This window comes from Hirundo rustica, chromosome W (assembly GCF_015227805.2).
Source record: "Hirundo rustica isolate bHirRus1 chromosome W, bHirRus1.pri.v3, whole genome shotgun sequence".
Taxonomy (NCBI): Eukaryota; Metazoa; Chordata; class Aves; order Passeriformes; family Hirundinidae; genus Hirundo; species Hirundo rustica.
Genome location: NC_053487.1, coordinates 24,658,334 through 24,679,863, shown reverse-complemented (window position 1 = coordinate 24,679,863; position 21,530 = coordinate 24,658,334).

The following is a 21,530-nucleotide window of genomic DNA, read 5'->3' as shown; positions in this document are numbered from 1 at the left end:
ACCAGTTGCGGACCTCCCGCAGCTCGGCCTGAATAAAACCATCTTTAAACCTGCTTAGCCAAGAGCCATCCTTTTCGTACCGCCGCTGTTGTCACGACACTATTTGGACAAGCTGCCACTGAGAAGCCGAGCCCAGCAGGTAAAGTTAACCTGCTTGCATATCCGGATTGAAAACGTCCTGGCCGCTGTGCAGATCTGAGCCAGCCAGGGGCCAGCGTCCGCCCGGTGCGGAAAGGCACAGCTACACTGAAGTGTATCCAGAATGAAACATTGTTATGACTAAAGCCCACTCTCTTGTGACCCTATACGCAGTGGTCCAAAATTAGATCCTTTGAGCTCTCCTGGCCCACAGCAGCTGCAACCAGCAAACTTCTGAGTGGGGGCCTCTCAGAGCCAGAGAACTCTCATGTTTGCTATACTTGGAGGATTGCTGAATGATGATGGATCCTGGCCTGATATCCCCATTTCTTGAGGCCCAACCCTTCACCCATTGAGAAGATGCAAAGGCATCTGACGTATTTCACTACCTTCAAGGTGAATTTTTCACAGGTACTATGTACAGACTTTGTCTGTATGCATGCGAGTGTGAATACGCTATAGAAAATGTGGGATAAATGCTGCTCTCCTGAATTCTTAAATACTTTAGATTTGTAAATAAGTTAGACCTGTAAATTACTGTTGTGGTATATTAAATCCTATATGAATCCTTTGCTAAAGCGTTAAGTTATAAGTTAAATACTGTTAAGTGCTATTGAGCCTTTAAGCCGTATTCCTTTTTATCCTTACCCTTTTGTCACATATGCCTAAACACACACACGTAGATAGTTTTTGGTTTATTTCAGTTTATATTGACTGGATTTTTGTTTATTGCTTTTCCTCAGTGTGCCTTAACCATCTAGTAAGTAGTAGGGTGAACCTTGCCAATGACCTTTGTCGTGCTGTCACTTTTATATTAAATCTGTTTTTACTGATAACTTTACTGGTGATTCTTTAAGCGATCTCAAAACACTAGTTCATAATAATCCTAGCTGAAACCAGGACAATTCCCCATCCCATCGGTGAAGTGGCAGCAGCAGCGACTGAGGTAAGTCCAGGGGTGAGGGTTAGATCAGGCTGTACAGGGAGGTTCCCCAGCTCAGGGACACAAGAGCAACAGCCCTGAGCCTCGTGTGGACCTGGAAGCCCCTGGCAGCCAATCAGATGAGGAGGGGACATTGCCAGAAGCATCTGAGGGAGATTAAAATGGCTCAAGGGCACATGACAAATAGGAGTGGGCAAACAGTTTGTGCATGAAGGGTGTGTAAGAGGGCACAGCCACCCTCCCAGCTCCTGAGGTGAGCTCACCTGGTGGGTTTGCCTGCCCAGCTAGAACAGACCCAGCAGTGGTTTCCACACAGTCAAAAGCCATTGCTAGCAGGAGCATGGCAACCCAGATGGAGCTCCCTCAGAAGCACACAGCTGTCCAGATCTCTTGCTGCAGCGTGTTTGAGCCTGGCATCAGTACCAGAGGGTAGCAGAGATGACACCTGCATGTGGTGTGACCAGGTGAATGATCTGCTCTGCCTGGTGGCAGAGCTTAAAGAGGGAGTGGAGAGGCTGAGGACTATCAGAGAGGGTGAGAGATATAGACTGGTGGAGTCACACTCTCCCATCCCTGAGAGAAATGCAGCAAATGGAAGCTTGGCAAGAGTTGGAGGAGCCCCAACCCTCATGCCATCAGGAAGAAGGAGGAGACCTAAAAGACAGGGGGAATGGAAACAGCTCCGTGCTCAGGGTAGGAGAATCCCCTCCTGGCCTCCCTCACATTCCCAAGTGCCCTTACAGAATAGGTACAAGGCTCTGGAACTCGAGGGTCAGGCAGATGACAGTGGAGAAAAAGGTCTGTCTGGGGGGGTCTCCCAGATCAGCACAGTTAACTAGACAGATCACAACTACAGGTATTAGGAAAGAAAGAAGGGCAATTATAGTGGCTGACTCCCTCCTGAGGGGAAACAAGGGCCCTGTATGCCAACCAGACCCATCCCACAGGAAAGTCTGCCACCTCCCTGGGGCCTGAGTAAGACATATTTCTAGGAGACTTCCTGGACTAATTTGTCTCTGATTATTACCCACTTCTGGTTGTCTGGGTCAGCAGCAACGAGATTGAGGAGAGAAGTCTTAGAGCAATCAAAATAGAGCAATCAAAAAGGATTTCAGAACAGAAGCAACTGGTTGAAGGGACAGGAGCACAGGTGGCCTTCTCAATCTCTTTGGTAGCAGGGAAGAATGCCAAAAGGAACAGGACAACCCAGGTGATCATATGGCTTAAAGACTGGTGCCATCAGTGGAAATTTGGCTTTTTTGATCATGAGGTGGTTTATACAGCATCACGTGTGCTGGAGACACATGGGGTTTGCCTGTCTAAAAGGGGAAAAGGATTCCAGCCTGTGAGTTGGTAGGGCTGATTAAGAGGACTTAAAATTAGGTTTGAAGGGGGAAAGGGATAAGACCAGACTCACTAGAGATGAGCCTGGGGGCAGCAGGCCAGTGTTGGGGGTTAAATGGATATCTCAGCTGAAGTGCATCTACACTAATGCAGCAGTGTGGGTAACAAACAGGAGGAGCTAGAAGGAGATGTTAAATGTAATAGATTATGAACACGAAGAAAAGTTCCAATAGGAATTTATTACATTGCAGCAGGCAAAGCAAAGGCAAATACAGCGCTGGACGGCAGGGGAGTCTCGCTCCACCAACTGCCGTGTATTGGCAGGTTTTTCAGTCTTGCTTTTATTTTGCTTTTTTCCTCTGATGATGTATGTGTGACGTGTTGCTGGGAGGGTCTCTTTCTGTCTCTCGGTGGTCGCAGAGATGAAGGCTGTAGTTGTCCTCTTCCTTATATGGTAACTAAGCTGGAATTCCTGAAACTTAAAGCTGATTAAGCAAGTAGAGAGAGAGAACAGAAATGGGCGAAGGTATGTTTGCCTATAAGCTTAGATAGTAACATAGTAACTTCCTGTTATCTTGAGTTATTTGATCTCCAGTGAGCAAAAAATAGTTAATGTTTATCACAATTCCCCCATTTCTCTTGTTCTTACTTATTTTTTTGTTCACTGTATCTTTGCAGTTCTTGTCTAGCTAACTCTAAAGTTTCTAAATTTTCTTCTTCAGGTATCTGATCATACTTAGTCCTAAGAAGTATAAGATGTGCCGCTTCCAGCCGGCTTTTCACTATAGTAATCAGTTTATTAAATATACATGGTCTAAAGTCTGCTTGCAAATATTTATCATGCCCTCCCCTGGGTGTCCAGTCAGAGGCGATTGTTTCACAGCCCCAATATCCACAAAAATATTCCCCAGGATAATTACAATATCCTTTACTGTGATTTGAGCTTGGGCACATGTAAAATCCCGTTAGGTTCAGTACTTTTCTACAATGATCTATGTTGGTCAGATCACACAATCCTACTCTGAAACTGGGTGCTCCTACAGTAGTTACAGTTTGCAAAATCTCATTGTCATCCCATCGCCATAGTGACCATTTAAAGGGTTGGTGTGGTAGATTGTCTAAGGCATTAATCCCTCTTAAGTATAACATTAGCAAAAGAAAAGTAATCGGCTGGGTCACGTGGTGAGCATCATTGGGGGCATAGGAATGGGAGTATATTTGAGTATTGTTCTATTTCATAGACTGCAACCTGTCTCTCTGCCCAGGGTCCTTGCTCTAATTCCCATTCCTGAGGCAATTCCTCAAATATTGTTTTGTTGTCCCACTCTGGGGTTTCTTTCCTCCACAGCTTTTTACCCCTCTGCCTTTCCCGTCGACTCGGTTGCCTCGAGCCACGGGGGGTACCATCTTCTCGGCAGCAGGGATATTCTTTAGGAGGTCCCCGGGGGCGACTCTGTTGCCTCTTGACATAGGAATCCCAGTTCCGATACTTAACCGGGGGTGTATCACACCGAATTCCCTTTAGGCGTGTGCGGCAGGTGCAGTCAACAATTTCAGCTATGAACGGGATGGGTTCATTAGGGTGATAACAATAATATTTTGGTTCAATCCCTAATGCAAAAATCCTCCACTACTCTTCTGATTCTTCTACTAATCCCTCATATTTAACTTTATATTCTAGAATCCAATCAGTTATGTTCCGCTGCAGTACCCAACAGGGGCTGCAAATTCCTCTAGGAGGGGTTCCTCGCCTACAATGACTCCACCACCTGTCCCTGCAGATTTTACAAATATAACAAACAAAAGGATAACAATTGCACTCTGGGTCTCTACACCTTAACATCAGTTACAAATTAATCTTTCCTCCGTGTAGTGTGGTTCTGGTGCATATTCTACACGGTGTCCATTCATTGATGATCTCTCCTCTGGATCCGTAACTTCAGGTCTCCAGGATTGCTTGTCACCTGCCACTCAGGAGTCGGTTTGCTCACTGGCCTTTTAATTTTGCTAGCATGGGTCCATCCCTTCTCTGCTGTTCTGACTGCAGTATCTGTAGTAAGCAATACAAGGTAAGGGCCCTCCCATTGTGGGGCCAAGGTTGCTTCTTTCCAGGACTTTATTATTACCCAATCTCTTGGTTGCACCTGGTGCAGTTTCAAATCTAGTGGGGGTCTCTGAGCTAACCTTCCCTTTTTCTATAGATTTTCCTTATATTTCATTAGGCTGGTAATGTATACATTCATATTTTGATCCCTCAACTTTGGATGATCTTGCGGTTCCTCTATATTGTAGGGCATTCCATACAACATTTCAAATGGAGATATTCCCATATCCGATCTAGGTTGTGTCCGGATATTTAGCAATGCTAATGGTAGGCATTTTACCCATGACAGTTTGGTCTCTATCACGAGTTTGGTCAATTGTTTTTTAATTTCCCCATTCATTCTTTTCTACTCTTTCCGAACTTTGGGGGTGCCAGGGGGTGTGATAATCCCATTGTATTCCCATTATTGCCATGGTTTCCTTAATTATTTTGGATGTAAAGTGAGGGCCTCTGTCCGAGTCAATGGTTTCCGTGACCCCATATCTGGGAATAATCTGCTCTAATAGGGTCTTGATCACTGTTTGTGCCGTTGCCCTTGCCGTAGGAAATGCCTCTACATAATGGGTTAGGTGATCCACTATTACCAATAGATATTTATACCTCCCAGTCTTTGGTAACTCAGTAAAGTCTAGTTGGATGTTAGCAAATGGCTGGTATGCTGTAGGTCGTCCCCCCATTAAGGTTTTTCTTAAATTGGCCCTATATACCTTTAGGCAGGTAACGCACCCCCTCACTACCTGCTTTGCCAAGTCATCTGCCCCAATACACACGTTTGGTGGCGAATTGATCTACCAATGCTTGCGCCCCCCAATGTGTTTTGCTATGTATTCTCCTCATAATATCCATAGCTATGGATTTAGGTAGTACAGTTCTATTATCCTCTGGAAGTCGCCATTCCCCTTCTGGGTCTTCTCTCAACCCCATTCTTTTCATCTTTTCTTTTTCTTGCATAGTAAAACTATATATCTTTTGCAAATTCCCTCTGCTAGTCTCACGCTCTTTTCTTTCAGCCTTCGGATCTTTCTGGGGGGTAGATTGTGACGTCTGCAAAGCAGCCCTTCTTGCTTCCTGATCTGCTGCATTATTTCCCCTGCTTTTAAAATCCAATCTTTTTTGATGCCCTTTTAAGTGAACAACAGCAATTTTCCTAGGTCCTCTCAAGGCCTTCAGCAGTTTTCTGATTAGATCCTGGTGAACCAGGTTTTTTTTTCCCTGGGAGTTTATTAACCCCCGTTCTTCCCATATTTTCCCAAAAGTGTGTATAATCCCATAGGCATATTTTGAGTCAGTATAGATGGTACCTGATTTATCCTTCAACAACTGCAATGCCGCAGTACAGCATAAAGTTTACAGGCCTGCGCCGACCAAGATCCACTTAGAGGGCCTGATTCGATAACTGCAAGTCCTTCTCCCCCAACTATTGCATAGCCAGAGACCTTTTTTCTATTAATTACTCGCGATGAGCCATCTACGAACAACCTATCCCCCTCTGGGGAGATGGGGTACTGTTTAACCCTTATCGGTGTCTCTGGATCTTTAATGATTACCGAGAAGGGGGGTATATTCAACCTTCCTACACTATCAGGAGTGTACCATACTTCTGAGTTAATTTTTTCCTCATCCTCTACCCTCAAGGGACAGAGTTTTATTTTGATTTCTTCATTTACTACTTCTATATTAATACCCATTTCTATAATTAAGTCTCTCCCTAACAAATTATAATCTGCTTCTAGTACTAGCAGAAGGTTCCCTATTCCCATTTTGGACCTTGATTCCACCAGTACATTCTTAATAACAGGGACTTTAAAGGGCTCCCCCTTCACCCCTACCACTTGAGCAGTTTCCTTTGATATCTTACATCCCTCCGGTAGTACCTGGACTGTCGATCGCTCAGCTCTAGTATCTACTAAAAACTCAAATTCCTGCTGCTGAGGACTTATTTTTAATTTTATCAAGGGCTCCTGATGTTTCTGTGTCCCCAGCAAATGAAGCCCCTGACTCCTTCAGTCCTCTTTGAAGACTCTCTCATCCCTCAGCCGCTTCCTGCAGTTTCTCCGAAAGTGTCCTTTATTTCCACAGTAGAAACATACGCCTCCATCCTTTTTCTCTACCTGGAGAACCCCTCCCCCATTTCTCTGGGCCACTTGACTTGTTTTGGGAGGGGCATCAATTCTCCTAGTTTCCCTTACTGCTGCCACCATCATTCTTACTTGTCTCTTGTGACTCTCTTCATCTCTTCTCACATATACCTTCTGTGCTTCCCTCAATAGCTCATCCAGGTCTCTATCTTGCCAATTATCAAATTTTTCTAACTTCTTTCTGATATCTTCCCACGATTTAGCCACAAATTGTGTTTTTAGTAGTGCTTGCTCTAACGGTGTCTCAGGATCTAAGCCCGAGTACATCTGCAGGTTTTTTCTCAAGCGTTCTAGCCAATCTGTAGGTGTCTCCTCCTTTTTCTGTCTCTCATTAAATGCTTTGTTGATGTTCTGCCCCCTAGGCACCGCTTCCTGGATCCCCTGTACTATTATCCCCCTCAGATCCTGCATATTGATTCTGTGATTCTGCTGCTGATGATTCCAATTGGGATCCTGCAAAGGCCACTTGGTGTCTGCTAAAGGTCCTTGTGCATGTTGTGAATCCCATATCTGCATCCCCGCTCGTCTAATCATATTTCTTTCCTCGGCCGTGAAGAGAATATTCAATATGGCTTGCAACTCGCCCCAAGTATAAATACTGGGTCCCAAAAATTGGTCCAGTCTCTCGGCCACCCCCAAAGGATCTTCCAGGAGGCTCCCCATCTCCCTCTTAAATTCCCGAACATCCCCAGAACTCAAAGGTACTGAAACAAACCCTATCGCTGGGTGAGGTCCCTGCCCCCCCGCCACAGGTATTTCTCTTAGGGGATATAGGTTATGCTGTCTAGCCCGACCTCGGGTTATGGGTCCCTGCACTTCCTCGGGGGGCTCGGGATTACTTCCTGCTTCCTGAGGCTCCATTGGAGGTGCATCCGGAATCTGGGGGTTCTGAGGGGGTATGTAAGGAGGTGGGATTAGTAAGGCTTCTTCCTCTTTACTCCTGTCTTTCTTTCGTCCTCCCTCTTTGAGGGGAAACAGGAGCACTTCACCCCCAGGTCTTGTAACCCATACATTAGCATATTCACTTTCTTCCTGACTAAAAGGAATTTTAGTGTTTACCCACAAGTTGAGTTTTTGCCTCACCCAGTCTTCTGATGATCCAAAAATAGGCTAAAAAATATTCCAGGAAATCTCCTTTCCACCCTATACTACCACACAACAATGGATCATTTTAGCTTTATCTTTACCCCCTGTGTTAGGGTAATGTTTCCAATTGTCTAATATGAACCCCGGTGGGCTATCTCTAGGCACCGGGGGGAGTTTTATGGGAGTAGAGGGCCTGCTCTTCCCCTGTCCCATCTTCTGGAGTGCCCTCACACAAGTGTGGTGCAGAAATCACTCGCTTCCCCTTGTTCGTGGCTCACGCCCTCTCAGACAATGAGAACCGCACTACTGAGGGTCCGCAATCGCTTGGAAAATCCGAGCTGCCGGTACTCCTCTCACACACACACACACTCGCAGCACTCCAGGATACCCGACCCCGACCGAACGGAATCTTCCACACAGATACTCACGCGTCTTGCGTCTTCGTCCGGACCTTTGTGCACAAAGTTTATAGGGTCTGCCGGCTTCCTTTGCCTAATGCTTTGAATTTAGGTTCGTCGGTCCAACCGAGACAGGAATCGGGACTACCAGGGCCGCCGACTGATCGGCGGGGCGCCCCCCAGGCAGAACCAAAAGTCCTATCTTGCAGGTGGATCCGAGTCACGGCACCAAATTGTAATAGATTATGAACACGAAGAAAAGTTCCAATAGGAATTTATTACATTGCAGCAGGCAAAGCAAAGGCAAATACAGCGCTGGACGGCAGGGGAGTCTCGCTCCACCAACTGCCGTGAATTGGCAGGTTTTTCAGTCTTGCTTTTATTTTGCTTTTTTCCTCTGATGATGTATGTGTGACGTGTTGCTGGGAGGGTCTCTTTCTGTCCCTCGGTGGTCGCAGAGATGAAGGCTGTAGTTGTCCTCTTCCTTATATGGTAACTAAGCTGGAATTCCTGAAACTTAAAGCTGATTAAGCAAGTAGAGAGAGAGAACAGAAATGGGCGAAGGTATGTTTGCCTATAAGCTTAGATAGTAACATAGTAACTTCCTGTTATCTTGAGTTATTTGATCTCCAGTGAGCAAAAAATAGTTAATGTTTATCACATTAAAGGTGCAAGAGGAGGCTGTGCTGAAAGAAACTGGCTGGGCATAAGACTGGCCTGGCTAACAGGGAAATTTCACTGGAACTCAGGGAAAAAAAGAGGGTTCATGAACTTTGGAAGAAGGGGGAGGACACTCAGGAAGAGTGCAAGTATTTTTTTTAGAAAAACATCAACAACAAAAGGAGGGCCTGAGACATAAACTTCAGAGAATTAAGGATTTTAAAGGGGTTAAGATTTTAGTTAGAGATAAGCTTTGCTGAAATTAAAAGTTAGTAATTAACAAAGAGAAACTGGGTTTGGGATCACTCTTCCGTATTAGAATAACTGATTACTTGTCCACTTTATGTTTGGTTAGCTGTGTTTATAATGAAGAATACAGAAACTGATAAGTAGCTTTCAGGAACATAAGACAATTGTAGGCCTCCTCTGCCCAGAAACCCATTGAACAGTCACAAAGACAGGAAATAAGTCCTACCAAGGGTTCATATATCACATTTGCATTGAAAAGGTAGAAAGGTCAGAATGAGGAAGACTTCTTTACTTCCTAATTTTGGGGACCCCTCCCCATGAAAAGGACCACCGACCCATTTCAAAGAACAAACTACGCATGCTTAATAGCTTTTTAGCTAATTACCCTACGAAGCGGGGAATGGGATGTACCAGAGTTATGAATATGCATTTGTGTTTTGGGTATTCAATACTTTTGTAAATAAAAGGGCTCTGTGATCACCTGTAAATTGCGGTGTGTATTTGGGAGCTATTCTGCACGCTGCCTGGCATCGTAATAAACATACACTTTCTAACTTTAAACTGTTAGAGAGTTTTTGTCCGTCACAGTTGGGTATCGATACTAGATCAATACCCGTATTTCTTTAATAAGTCAGGCCAAGGAAAATCTCCATCCTTTATCGGATGCAGAGGGGAACATTGTCACCAAGGATGATGAAAAGGCTGAGGTACCTAATACCTTCTTTCCCTCAGTCTTTATCAGAAAGACCAGTTATCCTCAGGGCAACCAGCCCCCTGAGCTGGTAGACAGGGACAGGGAGCACAATAAACCCCCTGCAAGCCAGGAGGAAGTAGTTAGTGACCTGCTGAGACACTCAGACAATCACAAGTCTATGGGACCAGATGGGATTCATCCTAGAGTGATGAGGGAGCTGGTGGATGATCTCACTAAGCCACTTTCCATCAGTCCTTGTAGCAGGGCATCTTGCCCCCTACAAGAGCTTATCTATTCTTTGTTAACTGGTGAAACAACTCAAACAGGACAAGCTGTCTTGTAGTGAGTTATTTTGGCACCATGGTGTTAACACGGCATCTCCCAGCTGACAGTAAATGGCTTACTGTTGAAGTGTGACCTGGAAAGATAAGTTCTTTTAGTTCTATACTGTGTAGTAACTCTGATTAAGCTCTTTTGTCTGTTATCTCCTGTCACAGAATCACAGAATCATTAGGTTGGAAGAGACCTTCAAGATCATCAAGTCCAACCCATGCCCTAACACCTCAACTAAACCATGGCACTGACTGCCACATCCAGTCTTTTTTTAAACAGGTCCAGGGACAGTGACTCCACCACGTCCCTGGGAAGACCATCCCAGTACTTTATCGCCCTTTCTGTAAAAACCTTTTTCTTAATTTCCAACCTATATTTCCCTTGGCACAGCTTAAGACTGTGTCCCTTCATTCTGTCAGTTGCTGCCCGGAGAAAGATACTAACTGCCACCTGATTACAACCACCTTTCAGGAAGTCGTAGAGATTGATAAGGTCACCTCTGAGTCTCCTTTTCTCCAGGCTAAACAACCCCAGCTCCCTCAGTCATTCCTCATAGGGCTTGTGTTCCAAGCTCTTCACCAGCCTTGTTGCCCTCCTCTGGATGTGCTCAAGTGTCTCAACGTCCTTCCTAAACTGAGGGGCCCAGAACCGGACACAATACTCAAGGTGTGGCCTGACCAGTGCTGAGTACAGGGGAAGAATGACCTCCCTGCTCCTGCTGGCCACGCCATTCCTGATACAGGCCAGGATGCCATTGGCCTTTTTAGACACCAGGGCACACTGCTGGCTCATGTTCAGTCAGCTGTCGACCAGTACCCTCAGGTCCCTTTCCTCCTGGGCACTGTCCAGCCACACCATCCCCAGCCTATAACGCTGCGGGGGGTTATTGTGGACAAATTGCAGGGCTCAGAACTTGGACTTACTAAAGGTCATCTTACTGGACTCTGCCCATCCATCCAACCATTCCAGGTCTCTCTGCAGAGCCTTCCTACCTTCCAACAGGTCGACACACGCTCCCAGCTTAGTGTTGTCTGCAAATTTACTAATAAAAGACTCAATACCCTCATCCATGTCATCAATAAAAATATTGAACAGAACTGACTGGCCCCAGCACAGACCCCTGAGGGACACCACTGGTGACTGGCTGCCAGCTGGATGCAGCACCATTCACCACCACTCTCTGGGCCTGGCCATCCAGCCAGTTCCTAACCCAGCAAAGAGTGCTCCTGTCCAAGCCATGGGCTGCCAGCTAATCCAGGAGTATGCTGTGGGAGACAGTGTCAAAGGCCTTGCTGAAATCCAAATAGCAACATCCACAGCCTTCCCTGCATCCACCAGGTGGGTCACCTGGTCATAAAAGGAGACCAAGTTGGTCAAACACAACCTACCCCTCCTAACCCCATGCTGGCTGGGTCTAATACCCTGGCCATCCTGTAAGTGCTGCATGATGACACTCAATATAAACTGCTCCATTACCTTACCAGGTACTGAGATCAGGCTAACTGGTCTATAATTACCAGGATCCTCCTTCCTACCCTTTTTGTGAATGGGTGTCACATCGCCTAGCTTCCAGTTATGTGGAACCTCACAAGTGAGCCATGACTGTTGGTAAATGATGAAGAGTGGCTTTGCAAGCTCATCTGCCAGCTCCCTCATTACCCTGGGATGGATCCCATCTGGCCCTACAGATTTATGAGTATGCAAGCATCTCAGCAGTTCTCTGACTGCCTCCTCCTGGATAACAGGGGGACCATTCTGCTCCCTGACACAATCTACCAACCCAGGAGGACAGTTGTCCTGAGGACAAGCTATCGTCCCACTAGAGACTGAGGCAAAGAAGGCATTAAGCACCTCTGCCTTCTCCTCACCTGCAGTTATTAAGTTCCCTCCCACATCCAATAGAGAACAAAGGTTGGTCTTACTTTTCCTTTTGCCATTAACATATTTGTAAAAACATTTTTTATTATCCTTCACAAAAGTTGCCAAATTAAGTTCAAACTGAACTTTGGCCTCTAATCTTTTTTTCTACATGCCCTAGCAACCCCCTAAAATACTTCCTGAGAGACCTGACCCTCCTTCCAAAGATGATGCATTCTCTTTTTATTCCTAACTTCCTTCAAAAACTCATTGCCCATCCAGGCTGGACGTTTGCCTTGTCAACTCATCTTTCAGCACACAGGGACAGGCTGTTCCTTTGCCCTCGAGATCCCTGTTTTAAAGCACACCCACCTTTCCTGGACTTCTGTTTTTAAGGGCTGCTTCCCAAGGAACTCTCTGAATCAGTCCCCTAAATAGGCCAAAGTCTGCCCTCCGGAAGTCCAATGTAAAAGTCTTATTCATGTTCCTCCTGATTTTACCAAATAACAATAACTATAATTTCATGATCACTATGCCCCAAACAGCCTCCAACCACCACATCTCCCCCCAGCCCATCTCTATTTGCAAACAACAGGTATAACATAGTGTAAGCAACGGTCCAAAGATCCCTCATCTGCCTCATGACCATCACCAAGGACAGAGACTGAAACCCCAAGGACAGAGAAAATCCCAGTGCAGCAGTTCTGGCCTGGCTGAGGTGGGGAGTCTGCCAAGTGTTGCCTACAAGTGTGTTTGCTGGACCAAGAACTTGTGTTCATTCCCATGGAAACCTGGTGCAGGAAACAATGGGCAAGTCACAGTGGACTGATGCACCTGCTGCCAGAACTGTTTATACTGTACATCGCACAATATCTCCCCACCTTTTGGCCAACTGCCTGCCGCTTTGAAAAAGACTATAAATAGTCTCCCTTAATTAACCAAAATTTTGAGATCTCCCCACAGATGAAGACGGATCTATTGGTGGATGGCCATGAGGACTTTGTCTCATCTGTTGATGGCTATTCCCTCTTTCTCTTTCTCTTTCTCTTTCTCTTTCTCTTTCTCTTTCTCTTTCTCTTTCTCTTTGTCTTTGTCTTTGTCTTTGTCTTTCTCTTTCTTTCTCTCCTTTGTTTCTCTCTCTCCTCCTCTATCGCATTACCGTGTTGTTGGCACTAAAATAAAGGTGCATTGTTTTTGATTAAAACTGTAATTCCCTTGTATCTTTTGCATTTTGAGATTGATAAACAAGCCATCACGACCCCTGCTTGTATTAGAGGATCGTGACATTTTATTGGCATCATGGACAGGCATCTGACAGACAGAGGGGTTTGCAGGGTTGTGTGTAGTCTGTAACAGGGGAAAGATGTTTCGCTTCAGCTGCACCTTGCCCGACACCCCGAAAAGTGTGAGCAGTGTCTAGAAAGCAAGGGAGGGTGACTCAAATTTCCTGCAAACTGCACACGCCTAGGTAAAAAGCACCCTCATACTCAAGTTGAGGGCTCTGTATTCAGGGTTTCACAAAAGATCTCAGTGCAAAAGGGGAAAACGTTTTGTTTGTGTGAATCTGGACTGCTTAGTGTAGTGAAGAGATAACCTTAAAAAGTAACTGAAGGTGTACCTCCCAAGCAGATTTGGTCTCTTCATCCACCCAGGGAAGTGAAGGGAGACACAGCAAGAGCTGTGTGTGTGTGTGTGTGTGTCTCGGTTTTAAAAGACAGGTGTCTGCTAAGGAGAGGCAGGCCTCTCTAGGAATGAGGAATTAAATCCTTCCCTCCGTGTTATTATAATTTGGAAGATTAAAAAAAAACCTTTGCAGTCAGAGCTATGGGGAAAGGAATAACAGTCCTTTACTAGTAAATATAACAGGACAGACAAAAAACAACAGCAATTATAATAATAGTAAAACAGAACCAAGAGCCCCGAGGGCAAACGGTGGAAGCGGTGGATTTGTCCTCGGCAGGCAGGGGGGTGCCCTGGCAGACGAAGTGGGCAGTGCTGGAGACCCCGCAGCGGCTGGACCCGGGCTGACCCAAAATCCAGCAGGGCAGCGAAGAAACTCCGAATTCCTGGGCGCTCCAACAGATGATAGAATTCCCAGGACCAGACTCCTCCGTTAACCGTGGACTCCAGGCAGCCAGCAGTAGCCTGACTGTCCTCCCCGGAAAACCGAGAGCAGCGAGCCCTCCACCCTCTGCTCCCTGGAGCTTTTTCCCTCCCCCAAAACTAAGTGATCAACTTCCTTTGTCCGGCTTGAGCACCCTTTAACTATCAGTATTTAGTCTCCTAGCAACTTGTGGGGGGGGGGGAAATTCTACAGGAAACTTAACCCTCAACAGTGTGTGTGTGTGTGTGTGTGTGTAACTAAGTCTTACCTCCCTGTTGTGGTTTTTGATCCCTTCACAAAATGGCTGTATACCCTAGTGCGAAAGACAAAGCTGCATTTTGTGCTCTGCTAGCAAAACATAATGCCAAGCCCTCTCCTGGAGGAGAAGAATGGGCTCAGAATAACTGTTTTAATTTGGAGAATGTGATTGGTAGTGTATCTGTTTTACAACATGGAACAAAATTCAGATTTGGCTGAGATAAAACCACAATGTGTTCTGTTTGAGGAGCATGCCTTATGGCTGCTATAGAAAGCCGCTCTAAGCGGTGTAATGAAGAGAAAACAATTATAGATTCTCTTCAAAACTTAATGGAAATTTTGCAGAAACAATTGGATGAAGCAAGAAACTAAAACCATTTGTTGCGGGCTGCCTTGAGAGATGAATATTCTAATAATTTTAAAAATGCTGACTCTCCAAAAGAGGCAGAGGAAAAAAAAATTCCCCACATTAATCAAATATACCCCTAGAGGGAACTGGAATTAGTAAAAAAATTGTGGGGAAAACTGCTGTCCTTGTTTGAGACCCCTGGTTAAAACAGGATATAATTATATTAATGATGAGGATTTCAAACTGCATATCACAACTAAACAAATACCATACAGTGCTACCAAAGTGGCTAAGTTAAAGAAAGAATACGGCTGGCTCCCACAAGAATCAGAGACAGAATATGTCTTCCGAGTGTCTCTCATTGGAGGAGACCAAATTAAATTGACTGAACAGGAGGCCAGTGGATATTAGGGACATGGAGTTTTCTTAACAGGAGACAAACGTGACACAGGGTCCCCGACCCAGCGCATGGCTTTCTGGGCTGGGGGAAAAAATCCTTTGGAAAGGGGAAACCCTTTAGCTATAGTTAGTACCCCTGACCAGCTTTTGGAATGCGTCCACAAAGCCACCTGCCTGCAAATGATACATGAAAGGAAATTAATTCCTGGACATGAATCCCTGATGCAATTACCTATGCAGCCTGAACTGATGACCCCTTTAATTTGAGGGCTTCCAGAATCACTCAAACCTACAGCAATTACTTTACAAAAATCCATAATGGCTTTAGGTCCCTTAGAGAGGCTGGATAGATTCCTTGGAAACCTGAGCAACCAAACTGGATCTACCGATCCGGGGTTTACTCCATATTCAACGCCCTCTCAGCTGCCCGCCTCTCAATCTAACTCATCTGCTGTTGTGTTCCTCTGAAGAATGGTTTTTCCCCTCAGAATCCCCCTGAAGCCTGTGCTATGTAGTTTAACCCTTTTTCCCTATCATACATACCCCTGACCCTATTGGCTCAGGGACAATATCTTTCTTTGGCCCAAAACTAGATATACCCCTGTTTCTTCCTGGTTCTCGCTCTCTCTCCTCGGCCTCCTGGAACATCACATCGAGAATAAAGCTTGGACAGAAGCTGGGGGTGAGAGACACTCTTTTAAAATCTTTATTCTGTCTCTCTGAAATATATTTCCCTAAAACCCCTGAATAACTGAGCTAGCGAGAGCCGGGGGGTGGCTAGAGGGAAGTATATTTTCAGTTGGCCCCCAACGTTGGTTTGTTATGAAATATTAATAAGCCCATGCATGAAGAGGGACTCCCTATTTAAGGGGTTAACAAAGCTCTTTGGGAGGTGCAACTACCTGGCCACTATTGGCTGCTTTCGAGCAGCTCAGGGTGCCAGGACAGGGTCGGGAGTTCGCTTTTACTACAAAAGTGAGTCAACCTTTAGACAGAAAACCCTGACGTTGCAGCACGTGCCCCAGGGTCCGCTAGAAGATCCCTATAGTTTAATAGTGAGAGGGCACTAGGACCCTGAGCTGCAGTGTGTTTGCGAAACGCCGGATTTTTTTGTTTTGTTGTCTCTGTGGAATGGCTGCAGTTCCGTACCGGGGAAAACCATGCGTTTTTGGGGTGGGCTAGCTATGGGAGGGTCCTGGGACAGAAGCCGGCACCCGGACACCCCCCTAGCCATGTCCCCGCAGTCGGAAAAAGTGGCTAGAGAGAGCTGCCCCGAGCCGCGAGCCAGCCTGCCTTCCCTCTTATCTCGGGAGCAAGCAGGACGCAGCTGATGTGCGGAGAGTGGTTATGAGAGTAGGTATGAATTTATTCAGCGCTGAGGTGCATGGGGATAACTCCTCAAAGACATGCACACCTGGGAGCCTTGTTTCTCCCTTTTTATCTCTACAAACTAGGGTTATACGATACGCCTAATACATATTCATTTTCTAACCCCGCCTGTCCCCGCTTCGTATTAAAATTAGTTCCACGCCTATTTGAGGCTGCGCACTGCTCCTTATTGATCACTCCGGTGGTCGTCGGGGGTCTTTGGGGATGAAGCACATAGTCATCCTCTGAGTTGAACTTTTCAACTTGTCTCCTTGCGCATGCTCTGTTGTTCCTTTGGCCATCTCCTATATCATGTTTCCGTTTTGGGGCCCAAAGAATGCGTAGATAATCAGTACCAGGTGGGCATAACAGTGACCCGAGCCCTAAAGGAGGAATTTAGAGGTCCACTGGGGCCAGAGAGAAGATTGATCTGCTGGGGGACTTGAAACTAATATGTGACAGACTGGTGCTTTTAAAGAAGAGTTCTCTGTTAATATCGTGTGCTCTTGCCAGGCACCCTTGCTTTATTTTCTGTGTCTCACAGTGGCGTCTTTAGTTTTTCATGTCAGGGGTTAGATTTTTCGAACAGTTTGCCTTTTAAAACATGTGAAAAGTGCATATTATATGGCTCTACGCAAGATGTTTACTATATGTATTATGTTGTATTGATTGTTAATGTTGTATTGATGTTTTGATAGTATAGTAAATATAGTTTTGTAGTTAAAGTGCAGTTTTTGTGTGCCAACCACAGGAAAATGTAAATCTTTCAGAGAAAAAAAAGAATTTCCTACTTCCTTATCAGAAGAGACCAACTCCTCCTGCCTCTCTCAGCCTTGAGGATGCCACAGAGATTAAAGGAAAAAAAGCGATACTAACCAGAGACGGTTCTTTGTTTGAATGGAGTTTATGCATCATGTATGAAATATATGAATATTCAACAGGCTACTGCTTTTAAGAGATGGTCCTTTGTTAGCAGGCGTCCTTCTTCAGAGCTTTTTGCTCGGGGAGGCACCCAGACGTCTGTAACTTTGTTTTTTATTGTCTCGTATTGTCTGTGATATATGTCCTAAAGTTAATTCGTGTTAAAAGATATAAAATGTAATACCATCCCTATAAGTATAAGTACTGTTTTAATCCAATATGCTATGAGTTAACTCAGAAGAAAGCAGCTCAGAAAAAGTACAGGAATTTCTCTTGTCTGAAAAGACAAGGGGGGGGGGACACGAGACAAAACATGATTAGAATTACCAGGAGAGAGACACAAACATGCCTCGGCTGAGAATCATTAAAAAGGAATGTAACATCTGTTCTAAAGTTAATTCATGTTAATAAAATATAGAATGCAATACCGACTGTATAAGTTCTGTATAAACTAGTATGTTAGAAGTTAAGTTTTGTTTAAAATAGCATTTTGTGAGTTAACTCGGGAGGAAGGGGACTTAATAAAATACAAGAATTCCTCTAGCCTGAAAAGGCATGGGAGGGACACGAGGAGAACTTGATTGGAATTACCAGAAAGGAGGACCGAAAACTGTCACTGCCAGGAATCATTGAGAAGAAACGAAAGGCAACGGAAAACGGAGATGATAGACCGGAGGACCCGAGGATTGTATCAGATCCGTATCTAGATGGTCTCCGGCTGGAATTAACATGTCCACACCACACTTGGACCCGACCATTATCGGCATTGTCCTCCTCTGCTGATCCATTCAGACTCTTAGAACTGAAACCTGCATGTTTAATGAAGATGCCTCGGAGGGAGGACTGTCGACATCCCGAGCCTCTCTCCGCGATCCAGTGTATAAAAAGAGACTGCTGCAAACCACAAATGTGAACTTGGGGATAACAGACTGGCAGAGTGTGTTATCGTTGTTCACCCAGCGGCGACCCTGGGCTCGACGCTGTCCTTTTAATTGTGGCTGTCTGAGACTGTTATTTTGTCTCTCAATAAAATTCCAAATTTTGATTTATCGAATTTGGTCCTTCTCATTTATAACATTGTCCTAACTCTAATTGTTCAATTTTTTACTCTAATTCTATTTTTATAACCATCTTATTTACTATTAAACTTTTAAAATTTTAAAAACAAGTGATTAGCGTTTTTCACAAAACATCAGAAACATGGGCATACGTTTATCAAGTAATCAAAAGAGTGCTTTTAAACAACTTATAAACATTTCAACAGATCTAAAATTTCCTGATAAGCTCTTAATCAAATTTATTTCCTGGCTGTCAGCTGAGATTCCAGATATTACTTTATAAGATATAAATTCTGTTTCATTTTGGGATGATGTGGGAAAATGAATAACTTTAAAAGTTGAAAATGGGGAAAACAAAATTTCTTTATTTATTCCAATATTTTTACAAGTATGCAAGAAACTGTTAGAAGCAGAAAACAGCAGACAGCCATGCAAAACCTCTCAGCAATTCCCTGGTCCTGAGAAGCAGTGTTTTCCTGATTCCATACTGGATTCTGCTCCTCAAACCCACCCATCTTCTTTATACCCTCCTCTCCCACCTGTTTTCCCTCAGCAAGATGCAATATTTTCCTCTCAGGGCTCTGGCCGCGTGGATGAGACCCTGGGGGGCTCGCACCATGCGGTCAGCCCTGATGGCAGATGCCATATTATCCTTCCTCCTTCCCACTATCCCTTCTTCCCCCCCCACCCCGACCCCATATCTCTCACCCAATTCCCCACCCCATTCTTCCCCCCAGTGCCTCCCCCTCCCTCCGAGCAGCTGCGGGAAGGGGGAGGGTGCCTTGCAATCACCAGTCCCAGCATGGCTGGAGCGAAAGATAGTGACGGGCAGCTGCCAGCCCGCAGCCGCGGAGGCGGTGGGAGTGCCCCCCCCCCCCCCCGCTGCAAGGGCTAAGGAGCAGCCTAGCCTGGGGCCCCAGGGGAGGAGGGAGGAGCTGCCTGTTGCTGGACCCCGGGGGGGGGGGGGGGGGCGGGGACGACAACACCCTCTGGCTGCCTTGGCAATGGAGAAGCCGCAGGATATTTAGCAACTCAGAATAATGATCAGGAAAGCATACCAGGTTGTAGCCTCGGTCGTATATACAGGAAAACATCATGTGCGCAGAGAGTACCTGCCTTTTTCCTACCAAGATAAAAAAGACCTGTGTAAAATGCAGAAACCATTTGGGAGATCCAGTGAAATATTTAAGGGCATGATGAAAGCTACGTTCAATTCAAACGAGATGGTACCCAGTGACATTAAAGATTTATTCAGATGCCTATTAACTTCTTCAGAGTATGACCTATGGGAAGGATTATGGAAAAAAGCTTTGAAAACAGTATTGCAGGAAATTCAGCAAACTCCTGATGCTCAGGACAGCGATTACAATGACATCACACATGATCATCTGTGTGGTGAACATGATTTTAGTTCTCCGAATGAGCAAATTCGATTGTTATCCAAGTCAGTTTTAGATAAGATCTGTAATGTGGCAGAAAAAACTTTTTATCAAATTCCATCAACTGAGATAAAGAGCAGTTATGTTTACATTAAACAGTTTCCTTCAGAGAATTTCTTGCAGTTTGTGGATCATCTGAGAAGTCAAGTGGAAAGACAAGTGCAAGACCCAGTGGTACAGGCAGAATTGATTAAGGAGATGGCTCAGAGGAATGCTAATAATGCTAATGAGACCTGTCGTGGAATCATTCTTAGCCTTCCCCTTGACCCATCACCTAGTCTCGCACAGATGATAGAAGCCTGTACCAGGAGAGCAGAACTTTTCAGTGAACCTGAAAGGAATCCGGGACTGACACTCCCAAAGCCTGTGGCAGCTGCAGCACCAGGAGCAAGGAGGCAACCGATGTCATCAGACCAGGTGCAGCACATCATCTGCCACCGCTGCAAAATGCCAGGACACTTCGCCAAGGCCTGCCCAGAAAACCAGAAACACAAGTCAAAAAATCAAAAAAACTGAATTCACAGCGCGGCCCAGATTTTACCTACTTGACGCGCCAAGAAAGAAATTTACAAGGCCATACCCTGGCAAATGTTTCTCTCTTAACAAAAAAGGGGGAGGGCAGGTCACAGGGTGTGGGGGTACAGAAAAATAAAAATGTCAAATGTTCAACTAACAAGGTATGGCAGACGCGAGGCCGATATAGGCTCGTGACTACCAAAGGTTTTCATTTCAGATCTACTGATTGGACAGTAATTACAGTGGACCTGCAAAACATTTCACAGGACATGAAGGTTAACCACATGGAACCGAACAGTGAGTATTTTGTTATTGGGGACACAGCACACACACCCTTGGAGGTTGAGGTAGCTCCCATGACCATTAAGGGAAAGATAACAGGCCTCATGCTGTTGGCACGCTGCATGCACCCACCATTCTACCTGGTGGAGGGGCAAGTTCTTGCCCAGGCCATTCCCGTTCTGACAGAGATCCTAGCGGATGGAAAATCACCAGAAGTCTACTGGGCAGAGGTGGTGGGGGAGAACAAACCTTCTCTGGCATGTAACTTAGCCCGTGTGTCAGACCGCCTCCATGTGGAGGGGGTGCTCGACTCCGGCACAGACATTACCGTTATACCTGAGAGCATGTGGCCATCACATTGGGAGTTGCAACCTGTGGCAGGCAAACTTCAGGGCATAGGAGGAATCACAATGGGAAAAATCTCAAAAAACATAGTGCAAATTGAGGGACCTGACAGGAAATTGGCAAATGTCCGTCCATTCGTTACTGAATATAAGGCTCCCTTATGGGGGAGAGACAACATGTCACAGTGGGGAGTCCAATTGGTCATTCCTAAGACACCCCAGGATTTTTGGAAATAGCCACTGTGGAGCACCCTACCCACAAACTAAAGTGGTTGGACAATACCCCAAGGTGGGTAGCACAGTGGCCATTGAGTAAAGAGAAGCTCAAGGAGCTTGAGGAGCTCGTGGAGGAGCAGGTGGCTCAAGGTCACCTAGAAGAGACAACAAGCCCTTGGAATTTCCCAGTCTTTGTAAGAAAGAAACCGGGAAAGGACAAGTGGAGGTTGCTCCATGACCTCTGAGAAATAAACAAAGTTATAGAGGACATGGGACCACTCCAACCAGGGATACCTTCTCCAACAATGCTCCCTCAGGACTGGCAATTGGCT